Source organism: Elephantulus edwardii, unplaced genomic scaffold (genome assembly GCF_000299155.1).
Source record: "Elephantulus edwardii isolate Elephantulus edwardi_28Jun2011 unplaced genomic scaffold, EleEdw1.0 scaffold00014, whole genome shotgun sequence".
Classification (NCBI taxonomy): domain Eukaryota; kingdom Metazoa; phylum Chordata; class Mammalia; order Macroscelidea; family Macroscelididae; genus Elephantulus; species Elephantulus edwardii.
The window spans coordinates 2183414-2208546 of record NW_006399764.1 but is presented as its reverse complement, the minus strand read 5'-3'; the positions used below and the strand labels follow the sequence as shown (position 1 = coordinate 2208546).

Here is a 25133-nt window from a genome sequence, read left to right as displayed (position 1 = left end):
TCAAGTTGAGAAACCTATTTGTTTTGTTCCTTTTTATTTTTTTTTTAACCTACTAGTATCACTGGGCCGATTGCAGCATCATGATAGATGGTGAAGAGATTGAGATTGTTGACAGCTTCAATTTGCTTGCCTTTATAATCAACCTCCTTGGTACCAGAAGCCAGAAAATGAAAAGATGAATTGCATTGGGGAAGTCTGCTGTCTGAGACCTCACCAGAGTACTGAAGAGCAACGATGTCAGTATGGAGATTAAGGTGTGCCTGATACGGGTCACGACCTTTGTAAATTACTAGGGATGAGAGAAGGAGAATTGATGCCTTTGAACTGTAGTGTTGGAGAAGAGAGGAATGTTGACTATACCATGGACTTCTAGGAGAACAAACAAGTTCATCTTGGAGAGGGTGAAGCCAGGTTGCTCCTTGGAGGCAAGGATTCTGAAGCTTGGTCTGATATACTTTGGTCATGTTGCAAGGTATGATCAGCCCTTGGAGACGGACGTCATGCTTGGGAGGGTAGAGAGACCACAAAGGAAAGGAAGACCCTCAAAGAGATGGATTGATTTAGTGACTAGGGCAAGGGATAGAGCAGGGTTTAAGGCTGTTATACATAAGGTCCCTATAAGTCATGGGTGACTTGAGGGTACATTACAACAACAACAAACAATAAGTAGTTCATTTACAAAATTCAAATACATTGTTTTCCAGAAGAGAGTCTTCCAATTTCCCTCCCCTCCTCCCCATCAAGTGTACAGCCCTATAATTAATCCAACAGCACCACCTCACACATCCTCATCCCTCTGCTTCCATCCCCACCCCAGATCCTCATACTCATTCTACAGTAATAGTTTTATACAATATTTATCCTTGTGTAACTGAGTCAGTTCACTCAACATAATGCTTTCCAGTCCCTCCCAAGCTAGATAATAATTTACAAAATCATTGCTTCTCCTTGCCGTGTAACATTCCATTGTAGAATGTACTCTACGTTCTCAATCCATTTGGTTGTGGTTGAACATCTGGGCTGTTTGCACCTGTTTTAATATAACCTATCATCATGGACAAAGTTAAGATTAGAATAGAATGTTTAGGTACTCCCTCCCTGCTCCTTCTCCTCTTCCTTTTGCTTTGGCCCTCTTTGGGGTCAAAGCCGCTCGAGATCTGGCAAGATACTCGAAACTGCCAGTCGTCTGTCACCGAAGCCACTGGCAGGAACAAGGAATAAAACAAGCAGCAAGAAAGGGAGGCGGACGGGGACACGGGGGCACACACCGAGTGCGCGGCCATGGGAAGGAGTCGGGTCCTCTGGTTGTTTCCCGTCTCCTTCCCAATTGGGGAATTGGGCGTGAGCTGCCTGGAGATGCCAGGTGGGTCTCGCGCTGAGGGCCAAGAAGGCCTCGTCGTCGTCGCCTTGGCCGTGAGAGCCTCCCCGTGGCCTGACGGAGGGCCTCGACCTTCTGCAACAAGGGCTGTTTAACAAATAAAAAAAAAACAAACAAAAAACAAGGGCTGTTTAAAAAATTTAAAGATATAGATATAGATATTCTCTGAATATATATATTCTCTGTGTGTGTGTGTGAAGGTATATTGGCTTTGGCACAAAAGGATGAAGAGGCAGGGACCCAAGGTGAGACGATGTCAGTCTTAGCCCTTAGGAAGGTTCCTGATGGGCAGTCTCCTTTGCAGTTTGGACATGGATTTGTAGAGTCCAAGGACTCCTCTCTGAGTTTTGAGGTGTCGAGATGTCAGTGTGAGGAGGAAGGCGCCTGGGATCCAGGCCATGGTTCTTGCGAGCACCTAGCAAAGCGCTGAGCACTGCCCCAGGAACAGGGATGAGCAGAGACTCCACGAACAGGGGAAATGGCCTAAGGGTTCTCTGGAGGCAGGCACCCACCGTGAGGCTTCACCTCCCCAGTTTGAGGCATCCTCCTGCGAGGGGCGGTTTCTCGGAGAGGGACAGGGGTGCTCTGAAGGGAGGAGGGGCCAGGGGAGCAGAGGGAGCACGTCCAGCACCAGGTGGACTGACCCCGTGACGGCCACCGCGCTCAGCGCCAGTGTGTCAGCACGAGTGAAGGCGACCCTGGCTAGGACAGGGTCTCCTTCTTTGGTTCAGCGGGTCTCTGGGAGTCTCTGTTGACTCCAAGGATCCCGAGGACAAGAACAGACACAGGGTGCTGGGAAAGCAGAAGGGAAGAACACACGCTCAGGTCACTGGTGGAGCGGGGGAAAAAAGCCAAGGCGAGCCAAGCCATGGGCTCCAGAAGGTGTCCAGCTGTAGAAGCGAGAGACGGCAAGGCCGCAGGATCCTCCAGCCGGAAGGATGGAGGTGGGGCCGCCACAGACCCTTTCCCCCACTTCCCCCCACCCCAGGCTGTCTCAGGGACGAGACAGGATGGGGCTGCAGGCGCTGGCCAATGGCATGCATGCCACCAGGGGAGGGGAGGCGGGGGCATAGTTTTGGAAACATGGCTATGCATGGATGACTCTGGCATGATAAATAGCATATACGTGTTTTCCTATTGGATTATCCATTAAGTTTAATTTGTTGTTGTTGTTATGTGCCCTCGAATTGCCTCCACCCTCCCAAGCATGATGTCCCTCTCTAAGGACCAGTCTCTCCTCACAACATGTCCAAAGTAAGTTAGACGGAGCCTCAGAATCCTTGCCTCTAAGGAGCCACCCGGTTTAACCCTCTCCAGGACAAATCTGTTTGTTTTCCTAGCAGTCCATGGTATTCTCAATACTCTTCTCCAGCACCACAACTCAAAGGCATCAATTCTCCTTCTATCCTCCTTGGTCATTGTCCAACTCTCTGATGCATAACAGGTGATTGCCAAGACCATGGCCTGTATCAGACGCACCTTAGTCTCCAGAGAGGCACCACTGCTCTTCAGCACTTTGGAGAGGTCCCTAACAGCACACTTTCCCATGGCAATGCGCCTTTCTTTTTTTTTTCCTGGCTGCTGGTGCCAAGACTGTTGACTATGGAGCCAAGCAAACTAAAGCTATGTACAATCTCAATCTCTTCACCATCCATCCTGATGCTGCCAATTGGTCCAGTGGTGAGAATCTTTGTCTTCCTGACATTGAGCCTCAATCCATATTGCAGGCTGCAGTCCTTGACACTCTGCAGCAGGTGCTTCAGGTCCTCCTCAGTTTCAGCAAGCAGGGTTGTGTCATCCGCATAACGCAGATTGTTGATAAATCGTCCACCAATCTTGACCCCACATTTCTCCTCATAGAGCCCAGCCTCCAAAAAGAACTTAAATTCATATTAAAGATGGAAGAAATTATTTAAAATAGACCTGAGTTTTTTAGTTGTTTTCTATAATTCTGACATGATTTACTTTATTATTATATTGTTGTATAGTCAGATCAGAAAAGTAAAGTGATCTTTTAAATTGATTTTTTAGAAAGCCTTATTTGTAGCCACTGTCAATTCTCATTAAATGTACAAATGTTATGGTACATTGGAAACATAACAAAAATAATACTTCCCACTTGTTAATAGAAACTATCTTCCATATAGAGGAAGAAAAATTGCATATAAACCAAAATAATTGTGCTAGGATAAGATGCAAGATAATACTTGACAGGAAAAGAAAGTGGATAAAAGCCAAGGACACTGTGGGTGGAGAAACTACAATTTAATACTCTACCTGAAGTGTCAAATTATAAAGCTGAAGACAAATATTAAAATGTCTTCATTTAATATGAACTGCTAAAACAGAATACTGGATGCAACTGTATGGAAAAACAGCAACCTTAATCATTAAACTGAACTCCTAACTGCTCCTTTAAAGTAGCATATTGTTAACATGTTGACTGTGACAGTTATCAATAATAGTGTCATGTTATGATGAAAATACACTAAGTTGTAAATTTTTTATTATCAAGTATATTGAAGTGGGTTTGGGGCTTTTTCCTCAGTAATTCTCATAAATATTTTTCATTTAAACAACTACCGGATTTGAGTATACAAAGTCAGATTTTACCAGTCGTTTCTGTATTTTAAAAATTGTTTAATGCATTGTCTATTTTTAGGATACTTTTGTATCCAGGTATTCATGATGTCTTTTTTATGAATATACTTTAGGATCTCTCATTCATTTTTCATATTACTAAAATCATCTCACTTTTCTCTTGTCTATACAGTTAAATTCTATTAAAATATAAAATAAATATGTTCTTTTTATGTGATTTAAACAAGATTCAATTAATTTTCCTTTTATAAACTTATTGCTTTTATAAAGATCTTACTTTTAAAAAATCACTTCCCATCTATCCAACTACTCATAAAACAAAAACTAATTTATCACACTGAAAAACCAGCTAATTTAAAAAAAAATTTAAAAAGAGCCCAACTACCTAAATCTTCTAGAGTCAAACTTGCTCACTGTTAGTTTATTATTTTTTTTTTTACAGTCTCTGTCTTAACTAGTGACATAAAGTGTCAGTTGTCTAGTCACCACCCTATAAACTACAATAGAATAAGTTTCACGATCATGATGCTAGGCCTGCCATATTTTGTAGTACTCTATTTCTAATTCCTGTTTGAAAAACACATTCTCAATGTCTGAATTTACTCTCACATTTCGAAATGCATATATTTGTGCTGGAAATTGAAGGAACATTATTTATAATCACACTTCTACTGCAAGGATTTTTCTATATGCTTTATAAGAGTATACAATCATCTCTTACCCAACAGCTCCAGATTTAAAGAGAAATACTGTACGTTGCACTTTCAATGGAAACCTATTGTAATTATAAATTAAAGAACATATAAATATATTGCAATTATAAAAAAATATAAACAAATTGCGTGTGTGTGTGTGTGTGTGTGTGTGTGCGTGTGTGTGTGTAAGCTTCAACTATCTCCATCAGGGATACCTATATTCAATTATTATTATTTGTTCAGGTCTTTCATTCACAGAGCTGCTATGAGTCGTCTACTACTCAATGGCACTGAACAACAAGAACAACCACAACATAAAGAGAGCTCAGTTGGCCTAGTGGACAGAAAGCGATGCTGCCAAACCAAATGTGGGTATTTTAATCTGTGGCCCTCAGTCCTGGTTTTAATTGTTCTCGGTCAAACATTCTTCTAAGTGGTATAGCACTGGTCTGTCCATTTGCTGTAGAGAGGTAAATTGTGGTTGCTTTGATGCTAAACACTGTGACACTGACGTGTCAAATGCAATAATGGATACCCATGGTGGACAGTGTTTGGTGGAGCTCCCCAGTTAAAATAAGTTTGGAACAGGAGTGGCATCGACTTTCAAAATAACTTGCTTCGGAAAAACCTATTAACTTGGAGAAATGATGAAAGTTATAAAAGTGTTCAGGTCTTTCATTCATCACTTAACAACAACAATAACAACAAAATGATCTGTAAAGCCATTGTTATTGCTGTTTTATGCTATTGAGTTGGAATGATGCTTAGCTGATCCTCTGGGGGAATTTCAGAGGCTGTAAATTGCATGGGAGGAGATGGTTTCTCTTAGCAACATACTTGAAGTTTGTGAGATGAAGCTTTATTGTCTCTGCCTCCAAAGAGCATTCTGTTTGCTCCTCCAGGACATGTTTTTTATTCTTTTGGTGATCCATTGGATATTCAGTACTCTTCTCGAGCATCTCAGTTCAAAGGCATCAACTATGCTCTCAAACTTATTCATTGTCTAGTTCTCAGCTTCATAGCAAATGATTGATAAGACTGAATCATTGTGTACCTTAGTCTTCAAACTAACATCAATACTCCTCAATAATTTGAAGAGGTCCCTGACTATAGAGTTTCTCAGTGTAATGCATCTCCTGATCTCCTGACTGCTGTATTATGTGGATCCAAGTAAGATGAAATTGTCAACGGTTTCAATTCCCCCCCCCCATCTATATCATAGGCTTAGTGGTGACAATTTTGTTTTCTTGATGTTGAGGTGCAATTCATACTGAAGGTTGCAGTTTTTTTATTTTTACAGCAAATGCTTCAAGTTCTCCTCAATTTTAGCAAGCAAGGTAGTGTCCGCAGCATAACAAAGGTCATTGAGGACTCTTCTTCCAAACCTGATGGCATATTTCTTCATAAGTTCTCAAATAATTCACTCAGTATGCAGATTAAATAGGTATGGAGAAAGGATGCAACCATGACACACAACTTTCGTAATTTGAAACCATGTAGCTTTCCCTTGTTCTGTTTGCACGATAGCCTCTTGGCTTAGGTATGGGTTTCTCATTAGCACAATTCAGTTTCTGGGAAACCTAATCTTCTCAATGTTAGCCATAATTTGTTATCATCAACACTGTCAAATGCCTTTGCATAATCAATAAAGCATAAGTAAAGAACTCTTTTTGTATTCTCTGCTTGTAGCTAGAATCCATCTGACATTGGTAATGATATTCCTGGTGCCACAAACTCTTTGGTATCCAACTAATGAAACTTCCTGTCTAGGAACTGTTCTAGGCTTTTTTAAAGTGATATTCAGCAGTATTTTGCTTGTATGTGTATTAATTCTATTGTTCAATAATTTCCACATTCTGTTGGATCACCTTTGTTGGGAATGAAAACAAATATGGATCTTTTCTAGTCAGTCAAGCCCACAGCTATCCTCCAATTTTCCTGGCACAGACTGATGAGTTTGTTCAAGGCTGCATCTGTCATTTGAAACACGTCAATTAGTATCACATTGACTCCTGGTGCCTTATTCTTTGCCAAAGGCTTCTGTGCAGTTTGAACTTTTTTCTTCATTACCACTGACTCTTGAATATTTCAGTGTCGGCTAATTCCTTCTGGTACAATGACCCTGCCTATACTGTTCATCTTCTTTTGATGCTTCCTGGATCATTTAAGATTTTGCCCACAATAATGGTTATTTTGACCATAACAATGAATGAGCTATGTATGAACGACGATGAACTATGTATGGAATAATGATTAAAGTTATACTAGTGTTCAGGTCTTTCACTCATAGGGTCACTATGAGTTGCCTATGACTCGACGGCACTTAACAACAAACAACAACACTGTATGAAAACTGTTGAAGGTTTTTCATTATTTTATGCCCCTCTTCAGAAATGCTTCTTTTTTTTTCTTGTGACAATTACAATAAGTGCCGTAGAAATGAAGGTTTAGAGGTCTTAAGGGCTTGTCTATTTCTAATTTGTCTTTATTAATTGCATATTGATTTATAGGGCCTTAACCAAGGATACAGAATATTTATGAGAACTACTAATCTTGGACATACTCTGAAATCTATCTTTTTTCCAAACAATTAAAGTACTTTTTAACAACACACGTTTCTATTTAGCTTTCAAGATTCTAAGCTTTAACTTTCAGCTTGCCTTCTTGGCCTTTTAGTCTACAGAGATAAAGAATATGAAAATGCTTTGAAAGGAGTGTCGCAGAATATTGTTTTAATTTCTTTCTGTTCTCTTTTCGGAAGGATCTTAGATCTTCAGCTTCTGCTTACCTTTGAAACCTTGAACTCAAGTACTTGTGTTCCAGCTCTTTGAAAATACTGAAATCGCTAGGTAGCTGCTTTATTTTTGGTCTTTCTGCTTTTGGCTGCTTGCAGATAAATGAATATCAGTAAGTGAATGTGTGATGCATCTCAATATAGAAAAGGAAAGTGATATTTACTCTTGGATTTTTTCAAGACTTAATATGATGGCTTGTGACTTTACCTAGGCTTTCAGTAAAGATTAAGAAACAGACAGCCTAAGCAAGATAGAGAGGTACAGAAAACAGAGACTAAGAGTGGTGACAACAAGCAGGGAAAAACTCTATATCACTCAAGTTGGCAACATTGTCATAAAACCCACAGAGCTCTTAAGCATCCTTAGTGTGGGACAGTTACACTTGAATGCTCAGAAGTCTAACTAACGACATCATTCTAGGCTGATTCATTAGTGTTTGACTATTGTTCTGACCATGAACATCCTCTAAATTATTCTAGTCCTATTAACAATTTGGGGATACATCCAGAAAATTGACAGTATGTTACTTTCTGCTTACATGGTTATTTTTGTGGTTGTTGTGATGTGCAACTGAGTACAATCCATAGCATAACTATGAACAGAGCTGCCATCCTCATTCTTCCTACATGCTAGAGCCCATTACAATGGTCAGTGTGTCAATCATCCATCTAACTGAGGATCTTTGCCAGCCCTCCATTTTTCCACGCATAATGTCCATCTCCAAGACATAGTCTCTGTTAGCAACATGCTGAAAATACGTGAGAGAAAACTTTATAATCTTTGCCTCCAAGGAATGCTGTGAAACTTAATGTACTCAACAAACAATATGAGAGAGTTCTTTTCATAGTAAGTATTTTATTCCATTTATTTGGGATGGAGTTTGGTTTGTCTGGATTTTTTTTTTTCTTACTTACAAGCCGAGTATGCTTGTAAAATTTCTTGCATGTTTCTATATAAACAATAACAATGGCATTCTACAGGGTAGATTCTAATATAGGCTATTTCTGGGTCAAATGATACGTGCATTTAAAATTATTATTCTATATTCTTAAAAAATATACATCAACTTACATTTATTCTCAGAAACAGTATTTGAATGTGTATACTCTTGGATTAATGACCAATTGTTTGGTGGAAAATGGCCTAGTATTTAAATTTTCATATTTGTGAAATCATATGCATTTCTGTGTTAAACTAGCCTGTATTGATTGATGGATGATTATGTGTTTTGTAAGAAGCTGCACAACCAATCCAAATGTGTGTAGTTCAAATTCACCAATGGTTCCACAGGATAAAGATGGGCAATCTCCTTCCATGTTATTTCCTGCTACTGAAAACCCACTAGAGGGTCAGCTATGAGTCGATTCTAACTTGATGGTGCAAAACAACTACAACCACATATAATTTAAGTATCACAAAACCTTTGAATTCTTTAAGAGGTGAAATCATCACTATTGGTCAAGCGAGTAAACAAATGTATGAAAATCTAAAGAGACTTCTTTAATTTAACATTGAGACAATGAATCCACAAGTTGAGTGCAAATAGCCTGTTTGTGAAGCCCATGATAGTAAATACTATGTCTTAGTGTTCCTTTTGATTATATCTTTGTTCATTTGTTTTTGTTATCTATAATTATAGTGCTCTATAGTAAGAAAACGTGATCCAGCTGCTGTTGTTTTAAAATCATCATGGAGGCAATAAACACTGCATTATTATGTAAACGTAAATGTATTAGCAGAGCATAACTCTCCTGAAATAAAAATGTTCAAATTAATTAGACGAATAAAAGATAGTGCATAAGACTTAGTCTATAATATTTTAGGTGTACCAAACTTCTCAATATACAAAACAAGTACATATATGGTTGTTGAAAAAATCTCTATTTTTCTGGATAATTTTTCTAAATATATATTTAAAGAGATCAAACAAATATAAATAAAAGTTTATAGTCATGGGAATTTATTGATAAATAAATCATTACTATACATTCCTCATGAAAGACTATGATATTGTACTACACTTTCTTGATTACTTAGTATTGCCTGAAGAAATTAATCTCATCTTATAATGATTTGTACCTACATACGAGAAAACTCATCTCATTGCTCTTGAGTTTGAACTGACTCTCACTCACCCTCCAGCAGGCTTTTACAGGCCTCAAATCATGAAGCAGCAGAATTCCCATCTTTTTCTCACAGAACTGCTCATGGCTAGGAACTACACAAGTTTTTATTTGGATCCTACAGCCCTTCTGAGGAAGCTCTGGTGGCCTAGTGCTAAGAAATTGTGCTGCAGTCCCAATAGCACACAGTTCAAGCCCACCAGTTCTCCCACAGGAGAAGGATGGGCAATCTATTCCCTAGTGATTAAGTGCCACTGAAAACTATCTGGAGAGTCAGTTATAAGCTAGTTTTAGGTTGACAACATACAACCTCAACAATAACAAAGTCATTCTGAGATTATATTGGATAAAATATAATTCTGGGATATAGTTTCAGTCTGAAGTTTATCTGTTTTTAAATTCTGCATATAAAATTAACAATCTATTTTCCCTACTGTTCTCCTGTTTTCTAACTTCATACATTTCACATACAAACCCTTAATTATGATAAGTGCCAAGATATTGCTCAATATTGTACATAAAAATTGTTTCATTTGAAGATATTAATGTTCTTTTTAGTATGCCCTATGTTTTCCCCTTGGACTCTTTCGTTCTTATTTCCAATATGTAAAGCAAGGAATACAGTACAGCAGCTCCTCTTCTCAATTTATCTATTACGTGCATTGAAACTCTTGATCAGAAATTTACCAGGTTTTATTTTTTCATAGAGAAACACTGAGAAAACTTTGTGGGGGCAGTAACAAAACAGGTGGGAAATATGTGCTTTCTACTTCTCTTGAGAATAATAAGTTTCAGTCTTTCTAGGAAAAGACGGATTGATTTTTGGGTATAACAACAAGTAACTACTTGAGGCAGTTCCACTCCCATCATATTTGATCAATGGCAACTTTCTTCAGTAACATTCTTCTTAAAATCACTCAGGCAGCAGCAGGCTCTCTCTGAGCGCTCTGAGGTCCAGGTTTCTGAAAGACAGTGACACCACAACCGTCTCCACTTGTTAACATGCTTTCAATGTTAAAATGTCAACCAGTGCCTAAACTCTCCCAAAATTGTGAATCTTTGAGAGACCCATTTTTTAAATTCTCTAAGTAATTAGCTTCTCTACATCTTCCCCCTTGCTGTTTTCCTAGGAAAAGAGTTATCACTAAAAGCAAAAACTACAGTGTTTACTTAAAGCAGTGAATTATGAGCTGTTGTTTTGTACACACTTTCTTAAAAGTATAAATAACCATTTCTTTAATTTCATATTACACTTTTTGTGACAAAGTTTCAGGTTTCTGAACTGAAATCTACTCTTCTTACAATATTTTCATCCATAATTTAGTATCATTTGTGTGCATTATAAATGCTCAGTAAATCACTGAGGAATGTTATAAGTCAGAGATATTTTATATAATCCCAAAATAATTTAAAAAAAAAAACCTCAATGCCTTGGAATCTGTTTGCACCCCATGTGACAAAGAAGAAATCACATTACTCCCAGGGTTTCTGAGGCTCTAAATCTCCATGGAAGCAAACTACCTCTTCTGTATCCCAACAAGTGGCTGGTCGATTCAAACTACCAACCTTGCAATCAGCAGCACAATGCCAAACTCATTTTATCACAAGCCCTCCTCCATACAATCCTTTGGTCTCCAAATCTCTGGTAAAAACAATAGAAACTTTAAAAAAAGAAAATTACTGATTATTCTTAATTTGTAACTAAGTCAACAGATGACCAGATAAACAAAATGTGGTATATTCATAAAAGGGAATATTATCTTGCTATAGAGAAATGTTGCTGTTGTTGTTAGGTGTCATTGAGTCAAGTACAACTCATAACAACCCAATGAACAACAGATCAAAATCCTGTCCACACCTGACACACTAGTGCCCAATGCAGCAGTCACTGTGTCAATCCCTTTGATTGGGGGTCAACTCTCACTGCTCCTCGACCATTCCAAGAATAATGTCTTTCTCCAAGGAATAACCTCTCCTAGAAACAAGCCCAAAATATGTGAGATGAAGCTTGATAGTCTTTGCGTCCCAGGAGCTCTCTGGCTGCACTTTCTCCAATATTGATTGTTCTTTAAGTAGTCCATAGGATCTTCAGGATTATTGTCCAACACCACAGCTCTAAGACATCTATTCTTTTCTTGTCATCTTTAGCAAGTGATTGGAAAGACCATGGCCTGAATCAGATGCACCTTAGTCCTCAAACTGACATACCTGCTCCTTAATAATTAGGCGAAGTACCTGTCTGTTGACTTTTACAGTGCAATATCTCTTCTGATTTCCTAACTCCTAACAGCAAGGGTGTTGATTATGGATCCAAAGTAAGATGACATGGTGAACAACTACAATCTTTTCTCTATATATCATAATGTTGACTATTGCTCCAGTGGTTAGAATTTTTGTTTTTTTGAGACTGTGTTGGAAACCAAGTTGAAGGCTGTTGTCTTTGATCTTCTTTAGCAGGTGTTTCAAATCCCCCTCACAGTCAGCAAGCAAAGTTGCTGAAGTTGCTGAAATCGTTCATAATCTCAATCCTTTGTCCATCTGTCATGTTGTTACCAAGTGACCCAGTGGTAAGGATTTTTGTCTTCTCGATGTTGAGATGTAACGTCTTAAAATACCTTGTGGACAGGGGAGGAATATTGTTGGGTATTATTGAGGGTCTTCCTCTCCTGCGCTGTCCCTCTAACCTCTCAAGCATGACATCCCTCTCTAAGGACTGGTCCTACCTTGCAACATGTCCAAAGCATGCCAGACAAAGCTTCAGAATCCTTGCTTCCAAGAAACAGCCTGGTCTCATCCTCCCTAGAACAGACCTGTTTGTTCTCCTAGCGGTCCATGGTATATTCAATTCTCTTCCAATGCCATAGCTCAAGGGCATCGATTCTCCTTCTATCATCTCTAGTCATTGTCTAGTTGTCTGATGCATAGCAAGTAATTGCAAAGAGTATGGCCTGATCAGTCACACCTTGGTCTTCAGCCTGACATTGTTGCTCTTCTGTATTTTGGAGAAGTCTCTGACAGCAGACTTTCCCAATGCAATTCATCTTTTCATTTCATGGCTACTGGTGCCAAGAGTATTGATTGCGGAGCCAAGCAAACTAAAGCAGTTAACAATATCTATCTCTTCACCATCTATCATGATGCTGCCAATTGGCCCAGTGTGGAGAATCTTTGTTTTCATGATGTTGAGCTTCAATCCATATTGAAGGCTGTAATCCTTGACCTTCTGCAGCAAACACTTCAGGTCCTCCTCCGTTTCAGCAAGCAGGGTTGTCTGTATCTGGCTATTTTTATGATTTTTAGGTACCTATATTATTATAAATAAACCTATGTTATTAAAAATATAGGTATCTAAATAAGATAGAAACAGCCAGATTGGCAGCAATCTCTTGCTTTATTATATGGGAAGATCCACTAATTAAAGTGCTTTCAGACTGTAATCGACAATTCTTCACAAAATCTTCAACCAAGGAACCGCTGGATTTTTTTTTTCTTCTCTGAATTAAGTGTGCACTATATATGATTTTTCATTAAATATAGCACTTTTAAAGCAATGTTTCCATTTTATGGGAGAAGAATTTATAATTATATTTTTTCTAACAGCAGAAAACACATTCTGTAGGTGTTGATATCTGCCCAGTTCTACATATTTGCTATGCATTCTTCTGGTTATACAGAAATATCAGAATACTTCCAACCCTACTTTCTTTATAGATGTTAATAAAGCTATGTTCAAATGAATTTTGGGAACAAGAAAATAACCTGTGTCCCATCAGAGCTGTTACAAAATGAAGAACTTGAAGAGTGTTTGGCTTGAGAAAACTTTCCTTTTAGGTATATTAAAGGACATGGAGAACACAGAAGTAGAAGGATATGCAAATTGGGGAAATATATTCAGAACATTAGCATATAGTTTGTTATGCCCTCAATATAAGGGCAAGGACATGTGGGAGGATAGATTGCCAATGAAGTTCTGTATTCCTGATTGTTAGGTTGGATCTTTAAAAGTTTACAAAAGAATTTTCTTGAAGTTTCTGCTTTTGTACCCTAGCCCCTTATAGGAGGCAAGCATTTGGGAACTTAAACAGACATCCTATCATAAATCAGAGTTGGCAAAAGCATGAGAACCCTCATGCATCTCCCTCTAAAGTGTAACTATCAACAAAGTTACAGAATCGTGAGACGCCCAGGGCCATTGTGGAGACCCGTAATATCTGATATTATCTGTAAACCAGAAACCAGGATCTAGAAAACCCTCGAGAGACACATTTCACAAATATAAGCAAGCACAAACACAGTATATGCTGAGAGGAACATGAAATTAATAACGCATCTCTCTCCATGGAGAGGAAACATAAGAACACCAGGTGATAGAGTATATAGTTACCTTTACATTTCCATTGTTTTCTTTATCTACTGCTTTGTGCTTCTCCCAGGCTTTAGCTGTTTTGTGCCCCTTGTAGCCCCCATAACCAAGAATTGTACCCCTGGGAAATGACAATTTTCCACAAGAGCAATTTTTATATCTGAAAGACAAGGGGAATATGAGAAGAATGGTTGTTGCTGCCTAAGTGTGTCCTCGGGATTATAAACTGCATTATGCAGTCATGAACTTCTATATTAATGTTGTTTAACCTTTGGCAATATTAGTCTAAAGAAGATCTTGTGAAAGATGGTACATTAACTTTTAGAAGTGATGGACTGTGATATTCCTGCTGTGATATTGAAAGGCATAAGATGAACTTCAGCATAGCCTTTTGAAGACATATATTCTTTCTACAGGGCAAAGCTTACATACATGAGGGCATAGCTATGAATTCAAATAGGCCAGCCTATACTGTAACCAGATAATGATGTCTTTCTAAAAAGGATTCTATTAAAGAGCCCACTTCCTTGATTGCTTCCGAGTATATTTTCAGCTGTTCCTCAATAATTTCTTTTAGAAAATAAGTAATATATTTTTATATTCACTATAAAATTTATATTTATATTGTGCTTCCTATATGTTTTATATTTATCTTAGAATAAATATCTCTTGACAGAAGAGAAACACATTCTGAAATTCTGTGCATTTCTAAACTACTTAGTAGAATAAGATTAAAAACCTCCACACAAATAATTAAAATATAATGAGATTTAAGCTAAGATAGCATTTTTTCCAATTTACGAAGAACAAACAGATAATGTAATTATCTAGCTAGGTCAAAGGGTGAAGAAACTATTTCTTCTATGGAGATTAATGATCAAGTTCATAGGTGGGAGGAGGCAACGGACATGGGCCTACAGGCAGAGACAAAATTGCTCTTTTATTTTTAAGTGATTTTTTTTTTTCGCAAAATTTCTAGAGTTTATTACAAATCACCAAAAAGCAATACCAAAGATCTAGTCAGTAACGGGCTAGGTGGTAACCCAAAGGATTAGAGGGTGGGGGGGACCTGACACAACCCTATAGATTCAAAATCAGGTCTCTAATTTTTCTCACCTCACGTTGTAACGCTGCTGAGATCGCTGACCCTGATTTCCGCTGTGTGCGCTCAGGCCCCTCCTCCTGTCTTCTCTCTCTCAGAGGTTCTTGGGTTTCTGTATGTGTCTGATGGTATCTCTCTCCTCTATGCCCTACAGAGCTTCTTTAGGTCACAACAGGAACAGGATAAGACCTGCCTTCAGCAGACTATAAAAACAAAGGAGAACCAGTGGACTGTCACGTGCCCCCATGCCAGCAGGGTGAACTATCCGAAGGGAGCTCAGGGTGGTCTCGTGGGAAGAAATCGCTCTGCAATCCCAAAGACACGTGGTTCAAATTCATCGGCTTCTGTGCAGGAGAAAAGAGGAATAACCTCTTTCAGTGCAATCAACTGTTTCTGAAAACCAGCAAGAGGGTCAACTATGGTCAGTTCCAACTCGTCGATACCCAACAACAACAACAACAACACAGAGCCATCACCGCCACCTGGCAAGTCCTGACACTGTTAATTCCATGGTATTTTCAAGTGACTTTTGAGCCATTATTTAGCCTCATGGAATTTAAGTCACCTCATGTTCAGCTAAAAATTATGAATGTCATTTGTTTTCATGTTATAGTTGATATTTATGAATATACAAATGTAACAATATGGAGTTTCATCCTTCCTACCTTTACAAAACATTTTTGGCACAGCCATTCAGGACTGCATGAGCCATAATAATAAATTTTTAACGGCTGACTCCCTGCCAGGCGCTATACTAAGTAGTTCGTCAACACTGAATTTTCAAAACACACTTAAAGACTAATGGCAGTGATTAACCTAATTTCATAGGAAAAGATATCAAAATTTGTTGGTTTGATTGCTGTGACAGACTCTGTACAGTAAGTAACTGGAAACTTGGAATTTGAACCCAGGCATTCAAGAGCTTTTAATTGTAGGCCACTGGAAACAATTCTTCCCTTAAACACACGCATGAATATTGCTGTGAAGGTAGTTTTTGTCTTCTTTTCCATATGCTCTTCTTGAAATATCTTCCCTGTGGTTCTGCGAGTGTAAAAGCTTGAAGATTCCATTCAGGTGTCTTTTCCAACAAGCTTCTCTTCACTCCCTGACTGTCCACACTGAGATCTATGCCAATCTCTGTGGCACACTTCTTTGGAAACCAGATTGGGGTGATGAACTCGCATCTCTTGATGATATTAAATGGACACTGCTTTTTATCTTTTTCTCTGAATTGCTTATAAATGAAGAAACTGGAGTGGTTTTTAAAATACAAATAAAATTACATCTACTCCTTACTTAAACATATGTATAAATGCTTACTGTACCATTTATTACACTATCGGAGGTCTCCGCCAGGCATTATAAGGGTTAAAGAATATGCTATTGTGACTCTATGACCTCCTCATTCTTTCAAGCTTTCAATGTCCACCAAATATCTTGCTCCCTCTGCTCTTCGTACATTTCAAGTTTATCATCTACCTTGTTGTTGTGTATTGTTGAGTCGGACCCATGGTTGACCCTCCAGTGGGTATTCAGAGGCAGTAAGTCCCACAGAGGAGATTGTCCATCCTGTTTCCTGCAGTGCAGCTGGTGGATTGGAGCCACATGCCTTTGAGATTGCAGCGCAGTTTCTTACCACTAGACCTCCACCTGTTGTTGTTTTTGTTGTTGTGCACTGTTGAGCCGGAACTGATCCATAGCTGACCCACAGAGGGTTTTCAGAAGCAGTTAAACCAACAGGAGGAGATGGCCCATTCTCTCATGGAGTAGCTGATAGGATTCAAACCTTTTCCCTATGGGATTGCAGCACAGCTTCTTGCTGCTAGGCCACCATGGCTCCACATAGAGCTTTGCAATTTTTGTTTCTCTGTTAGAATGCTATTCATAGATGTTTTTGCCTGGTTGTCCTTTATCTATAATCATCCAGGTCAAAAAGCAACTAAGAGTGTAACTCTGTTCAGAATTCCCCCTGGTAATAGGAAGTTCCTCTTATGTCTTATCAGTCAGCATGCCATTAATGAGTTTAATTTTGTCACCATTCTCACTCAATTCCACCAGCTACTCCACAGGAGAAAGATGGACAATCTCCTCCTATGCAATTTAACGCTTATGAAAAACTCATGGAAAGTCAGCAATGGACTAGTTATGACTCAAAAGTATATAATAACAAGAAGAAAAGAAATATAGTCTATTGTTGCTGTGTTTTTAAAACTTACACTGTTTAAGAGAGACTTAAGCCAATAAATAAAACAGATACATTTAAGGAAATAAAAGCAACAAATTTTTATACTCTTCTATGCAATATATATTTATATGAAACATCATAATCACTACCAGTTGAAAAAAATAAATAAAATGAAAAAATAAATGTAAAAAACTTGGTAAGAAGTTACTTAAAATAAAAAGAAGTTACTTTAAATGAAAATAAAAATCTTTATTAACTAGAGGCCATGTCTATAGTCTAGTGCAGGGGGAGCATTCTCACTTGCTAGACTGGATTTATTTAGTAGACAGCTTAACCCCATCGACCAATTTATGTCTAGTGTATCTCTCTGACCAAAACTAACGTGTAAGAAATGTAATTCAGAAAATCTCAGCTTCTATATATTAAAGGTGGCTGCAAATTGAAGAGGACTGATGATACCAGTCTTCATCAATTAATGTTTTTAAAGTGTTTCCTCAAAGGCCAAGCTCAGCCTTTGGTTGCCTCAGCGGAGTATGGGCATGTCCAATTCTCAATCTTTTTAACTCTGCAGGGGATGAAAAGTTGATGTTGAGGAGGTACATGTCCTTTTATTGCAGGTCAAAAAGTCATTTTAGAGCCAATATTGTGTTTGATCACTAATGAGTCCAGATATTTCAGATCCAGTGGAACTATACCCAGAGAACACTGAAGCATGTATTTTGGGAAATTTCAAGAGTACATTTAAAATATCCAATTGTTATTTATGTTATGCTTTAGAAGAGATCCTTCATTGTAAGCATTTAGCAATATACTTAATGCAGTATGCTAGCACAAGTGAATTTTACCTTCTAAGGGCTTGCTTAATTCTCATCATTATGTATCATGTAGTCATGTAGATATTTAATATTTTCTAAATTGCATAGGAAAACAATTCATGATTTTTCTGAAAATCCTATTCCTCTATGATATTAAACAATAGGACATACTCTTTCTGATATTCTTAATGTGAACTTTTAATGTCCTGCACTACCAACAAATGTTAGTAATTTGAATCTACCAGCTTCTCTGAGGAAAAGATGGGCAAATTTGTCCAATACCATTGAAGCCACTAAAAACACACAGGCACGTCAACTATCCGTAGGTTCTGATTCAATGCCATTGAAGTATTTAAATTTGTTTGTTTGTGGAGTAAATGAAGCATGAAGCTAGAGAACTTGCTTTCCTAAATTAAGACAGGCGAGTGGTTCAAATCTACCAGTTGCTCCAGTGGAAAAAGATGGACAATTTCCTTCCTTATAATTTACATCCTCTGAAAATCCACTGGAGGGTCAACTATAAATCAATTCTGACTTGAGGGCATATAACTGCAACAAATTCATATAAGTCTATATACTTTTGCAATGTTATACTTACAAATAGTTTTAACATCCTTTATGTAATTTAATTTTTACACTAGTCACTGAAATAGGGGACGATATGGATTAAAAAAATATTTATATCCTTCTCAGTCAGTGTTAACTCTTAGAGAACCTTAAGTATGTTCTCAATTCACACAGGTTTTAAAGGCAAATATTAGTTGGAATCAGGACTGTGAGTTTTTTCCTACCTCTAAAATTGGGCTCAACTATTTCTCAACCCTTTGCCTATAGCTTCTACAGTTTAGAGTCAGAAGAGTAAATTTTGTGGCTCTTTTCAAGGTTAAAAAAGATATCTACTTAATTTTAGAATGAGTTTTCATCAGGTTGTATTTTTTTCTAGATGGTTATTGCTTAATGATAGGAAAATTTTTGAACATATGACCTATATCCAACTTGATGGCACTCACCAACAAAGCAACAACAACAAATCCTAATAATTTGTTTAGGTTTTTTTTCTGCCGATTCTGTTTTACTTACTTTTACAGAATTATTCCATTTGAAAGGAAAATACTTAATCTTATACTCACCATGCATTGGCCATTGGCCTATATTTAATAATAATCAGTGTAGCAAGTATTTATTCTTATAATTGATACTAATAACTAAATTATTTAATATTACATACAATTCAAATTTTCATGTTAAGTGCACTATAAATATTGACTCACTTCTTTAACAATTTCAGAGATGTAGTTAGTTATTGTTGCTACTTGATACAAAGGGAACACAAATGTAAAGTCTTTAAATAAATCAATCATGTTCAAAGAAGGGACTTGAAATCAGTGTTATTGGTATTACTATTTGGTCCATTCTTTTGTCTTCCAAGTTCTTAATTCTAACAGACACCATCAAACTATGTGACCTCCTCAATGGACTATAGTACCTTCTCCATCAAAATCTACTAAACAAATAAGGAAAAGTATCTTATATGGAATTTTTTAAATTGAATTATTGGTAAGGAAGCACATTAAAGTTACAGAAAAAAATATGCCTGTAACAGGTCTAAGATATGGCTTTGCCAATTGATGATTGATGGGATATTCTCTAGAGAGTTGTGCTGCCAAGCCAAAGACCCAATAGTTCTTCTCTTCTGGACTTCAAATCCATCAGACACCCCTTAGAAGAAAGATGGGAAGTGAAGACCTTCTGTGTGGGTTATAGCCTTGGAAACTTATTGGAGGGTCAGCTATTAGTCAGAACAACCTTCAGGAGAGAAAGAGGTAGGGAGGAGTGAGTGAGAAAGAAATTAGTTTACTGAGGAGATTTGGGAATTCTGACTTATTGGTGTTTAATAGATTATCAAGCCTTAGTATTGACATTGGCAATAATTAATCCATGAGTATCTTTGAATGGAAACTGACTATGGGAAAAGAATATTATATAAATTTTCAAATAGATATTGTTCAGGGAGAGTGAAGAGCAATGCAGAAGCTTCCTTTTCTTTCTCATACCATGGGTCAAGAGAATGAGAAAAGGAGGTCACTATATTTTGAGACTTATGTTAAAGTGGTGTAAAGGGATGCATATGGCACATTCAAGAAAACATAATTATCAAGGTTTTTTTAAAATGTTACAACACTAGTTTCTTGGGAGGAAATGTAAATGAAGTTAGCTGAAGAGTAGGCAGGGTAAAAAATAAAATTAGATTGATACAGAAAAAAGAAAATAAAAGATTGTTTCAAAAGACTTTGAGTGTTAAGTTTTGATAATAAGAATAAAGAAGAAAAGCATGACTAGATTCACAGTTTATTGCTAAAGGTGAGAGGACTCATCCACAAAGAACATTTGATTGAATCACCTATGATCTCTGTTTTTGAAAGTTTCCTTTCTGAGTTCAAAGTCAATTACAGTACTCCCCAGGGTATCACTCCTTTTAGTAATATCTTTTCTTTCCTTTGTAGTATGAGACTTTGTTCACGTTCAAATATGTTTTCAGCTTATTAGTCTTTCTAAGAAAAGTTTTATTAATCTTCTCCAGTAATAATGACAAAGCTATATCCAATTCTTTAAAAGCAATCTCATTTTCTCAATCCTGTATAGCTGTAATTAAAATGTCTTTTTTTAAATTATGCAAAGGTAGGATAACCCTGCAGTGTAATATAAGTAAAAAAGGTGGGTGGGTGGGGAGGAAGAACAACCACCTCAGAAAAATAAGACTGGAAATCTACATCCTGAAAATCCAATGAATAGCAGTCCTACTCTGACAAACTAGAGAACACACTCAATTGGATTCACTCGACAGCAACTGGTTATGATTCTAAAACTTAGGAATAAAAATGATTGTTAAAATATGAGTAAAATACAAATTGAATGTTTACATCTTTAAGAAGAATGCCTTAAAGGTAATTGCCAGGAAATAAAGATTAAGATATTTCAAAATTATTTGTAAAATCTAGCATCTAAAGCATTTTATAAAAAAATGTTCTCTTGAATCATTGTTGGGTGTTTAGATACACAGGATATGATATCAGAATCAGAGAAGGATTTATTAACAACCATCATAATGCAGATAATACAATATTGCTTGCTTAAAGTGAGGAAGATGTGAAGCACTTGTTGCAGAAGGTCAAAGCTATAGCTTGCAATGTAGATTATATCTCAACATCAAGAAAACAAAGATCTTCACCATTGAGCCAATACGTGGCATCTTGATAGATGGGAAAAAGATTGAGATTATCAATGATTTAATCTTGCTTGGACTCATAATCAAATCCATTGGTACCAGCAGTGAAAAAATTAAGAATTGTTCTGGGAAAATCCCCTATTGGGGACTTCTCCAAAGTATTGAAAAGCAATGGTGTCTGCTCAAAGACTAAGGTGGCTTGATTTAAGCCATAGTCTTTTCAATTACCAGCTGGACAATTAATCAGCATGGCAGGAGAAGAATTGCTATCTTTGAATTGTGGTATAATAGAAGAGTGTTGAGTATCCCATGGCTTGTCAAAAGAATAGATATGTCTTGAAAAAGTATAGCCGAGTGGTCCTTGGTGGCAAGGATGATGACTTTTCATCTCACACACTTTGAACATGTTGTTAAGAGAGGATATTCCTTGGAAAAGGACATCATGCTTGGAAAAGTGGAAGGTGAGTGAAGTAGAGGAAGACCCTTGATTAAATGTTCTGGCACAGTGGCTCTTGCAATAAGATCAAATGCATCAGAGATGAAAAGGGTGGTACAGAATAGAACATGATGTATATGCGTTGTTTACAGGGTTGCAATGAACTGTACTCAACTCAGTAGTACTTAACTACTACAGCGATGATATTTTTTTTAAAATAAAGATAGCTGAAGAAGAATTGATACTTTGAACTATGGTGTTGGCAAAGAATGTTGATTATATAATAAATTGCCAAAAGAACAAACAAATCTAACTTGACTTGGAGGAATTTCACTTGGAGTGCTCCTTAAAAGGAAAGACAGTAAGACCTCATACCTTATAATTTTGCATATTATCAGAAGTAAGTCCATACTGATTGGGAAAATAGGAAAAGAAAGAAAGACTCTCAACAAGATAGATTGAAATAATGACTGCCACAATGGGTTGCAACCCAGCAAAAATTAGCAATATGGCATAGGAAAAGGAAAGACTTCAGAGGAGTTGATGGCATAGCAATTAACAACAATAATTTTTAGAATAATAGTAATGCTGATAATTACATTCTAGTCATATATTATCATAGATTTATGCTATTCATTTAAGATGTTTAAAGATTATCAAGATGCTAGAAGACGAACATCAAGGTGCTGGTCCTGAGGGGAAGTTTCTTCCCTTTATCAGTTTTAGTAGAAGATTTTTTGTTTGTTTTTTTGATTTTTTAAAATAATTTTTAATTTGTGTATGTATGTATGTATTTTAGTATAAAATTCTTGTCTCTTTCTAGCTCTGTTGTGTGGCAATCTTTATGTGACATGACAACTATCTTCCCCTATTTATTCTTGTTTGCTTCATATTTCAAATCTTTATAAAAGATTTTATATAAATCTTATATAAAGAGAAAGTAAACTGCAGAACACTCTACACTAATACTGCCTCACGAACATAACAAAGAAAACACATTCCAAAAGGGATTTTTACTATACGGATTTGTATTTACTATACCTATTTGTTAGGGAAGGGCATAATTCAATGCATAATAAATAGTTAGTGAAAAACAATTTCTTCAAATCGTCCTTATGCTTGTTTTTCTCACTCTCATTCCTGTCTATGGCTTCTGGCTCACAGTGAACCTCCATTATGTTTCCAGGCTGCATGTAAATTACCATGGAAAGAGACTGCCCATTTCCCGCCCTCTAAATCACTGTTGGATTCAAGTTACTGAATATGTGAAATCTTAGGGTTGACAGCACAATTTTCTACAGACGATACCACCAGAGAGCCTTTCTACAGTTGTTAATAAGTTGTATTGAGTTCTTTGAAAGTAGATTAAAAAATATTCAGTTATTGGTAAGTCATGAAAGAACATTGTTTTTCATGTCATGAGACTTGAAAATGAATTTAAAAATTAGCAAAAATCCAAGGTGATTTGTTAGCGCTACCGTTACATCCATATAAAAAAAAAACAAACCCAAAAACAAACAAACAAACAAACAAAACACAAAAAAAATCTCCCTCCAAAACGAAAAACATTTTACCATCAAGTTGACTCTAACCCCTATAGAAGTCATTTAGAATAGTAGTTAGAAGAGAACAGCACAGTCGGCTGTTTTTGACTGAAATGTGTGCAAGTTTTTCTTTTGAGGTGCTACAGGGTTATTAAAGTGAACTGCCACCATTTAGGATATGATGGTGGTTATTGTTGTTGTTAGGTGTCATGACACCAATTTCAATTCAGCCTGTAGTATTTACAAGAGCACACCAGTTCTATGAGTTATAAACCGCTTATATGACCCAGTGAGACTGTAACATCTACACCAACACATATTTTCCATGTTTTAAAGATGTCATTTTTAAATATGTTTTAACTTAGCCACAAATATCAATATTTTAACAAAAATATTTCTATTTTAAAATAAAACTTGTACATGTTTAATTTCTTAGTCTTGTATATAGTATCTGTTAATTTGTTTTGAATTTTTATACAGTTTCTTTAATTTCTTAGTCTTGTATATAGTATCTGTTAATTTGTTTTGAATTTTTATACAGTTTCTCTATATATTTGCAAAAATTTAACAGAGGTAAATAACTAAATAGACCCCCAAGATCAATGGTGTTTGTTTGTTTGTTTGTTTGTTTATTTTTAAGGATGATACCTTTCAACACTACTAGGGATTAAAGAGAAATGCAAGGGTAAATTTTCAGAACTTGTTCTTATTCACACAAAAACAAGTCCCATCTCCATTGCCAGTATCTGTGTGGTAAACATTTGACCATTGTTTATAGTGAAGTTATTTATACTATTGTGAGCTCATGGCAATGGCAAGCTGTCAACTGATTTTGGAGATTAAAACTCAAAATCCAACTCACTGCCTTAAAATCACTTCTGGCATGGAGTGCTTTAAAAAGTTATTTTAAATCAGAGTTCATTGTTCTTGTCCAATAGTTAATATGAGTCAGGCTTATGGAAATTCCAAGAGATAAGCATAGATGTGTTCCACTTCAGTTTTAAAATAACTCTTATATTACGTACACATCAACATCAAGAAACCAAAAATTCTCACCACAGGATCTATATGCGTTATCATGGAGAAGAGATTAAAGTTGTTAATAACTTCATTTTACATATACAATCAATGCTCATAGTAGTAGGAGGCAAGAAATCAAATGATGGGTTCAATTATGAAAAATCCCCTATCAAAGACCACTTCAAAGTACACAAGAGCAAGAAAATGCCTGTTTAAAGAGTAAGATGTGCATGACCTGAGCCATAGTACTTTCAATTGCTTTGTATTCATTTGAAAGTTGAATAATAAAAAAGGATGAAAAAAGAATTGGTGCCTTTGCTTTCTGACGTTGCAAAAGAGGATTGAATGCCACAAAGGAGCTCTGGCAGCCTAGTGATAAGAAGCCGTGCTGCAATTCCAAAGATGTGGGGTTTGAATCCACCAGCTGCTTCATGAGAGAAGGATGGGTAATCTCCTGTATGATTAATTGCTGCTGACAGCCTGCTGGAGGGTCAGCTATGGGTTGATTCTAACTCTGTGGCCCACAGCAACAACCACCAGAGAAACAAGCAAGTCTGTCTTGGAGGAAGTGAAACCAGGGCACTCCTTAGACACAAGGATTGCATCTCACATACTTTGGAAATGTTTTTGGGAGGCACAAGTTATAGAAAAGGACACTGAACTCAAAAAAGTAGTCGCTGTTCTTGTTGTTGATTGCTGTCGAGTAGAGCACGACTCATAGCAACACCATGAACAAAAGGCCTGAAGACTGCCAAGGAGATAAATTGACAGAATGCAACAATGGGCTTGAAAATGGTAGAGATTAAAAGGAAGACAGGATAAAGCAAAATTTCTGTCTTTTGTTCATAGC

The 25133-nt window shown here is 36.9% G+C and overlaps 1 pseudogene; it reads right to left on the bottom strand.

Annotated features, from left to right (window-relative positions):
* Positions 1-980: 980 nt before the first annotated feature.
* Positions 981-25133, bottom strand: part of LOC102870461 — a 72215-nt pseudogene continuing 48062 nt past the window's right edge.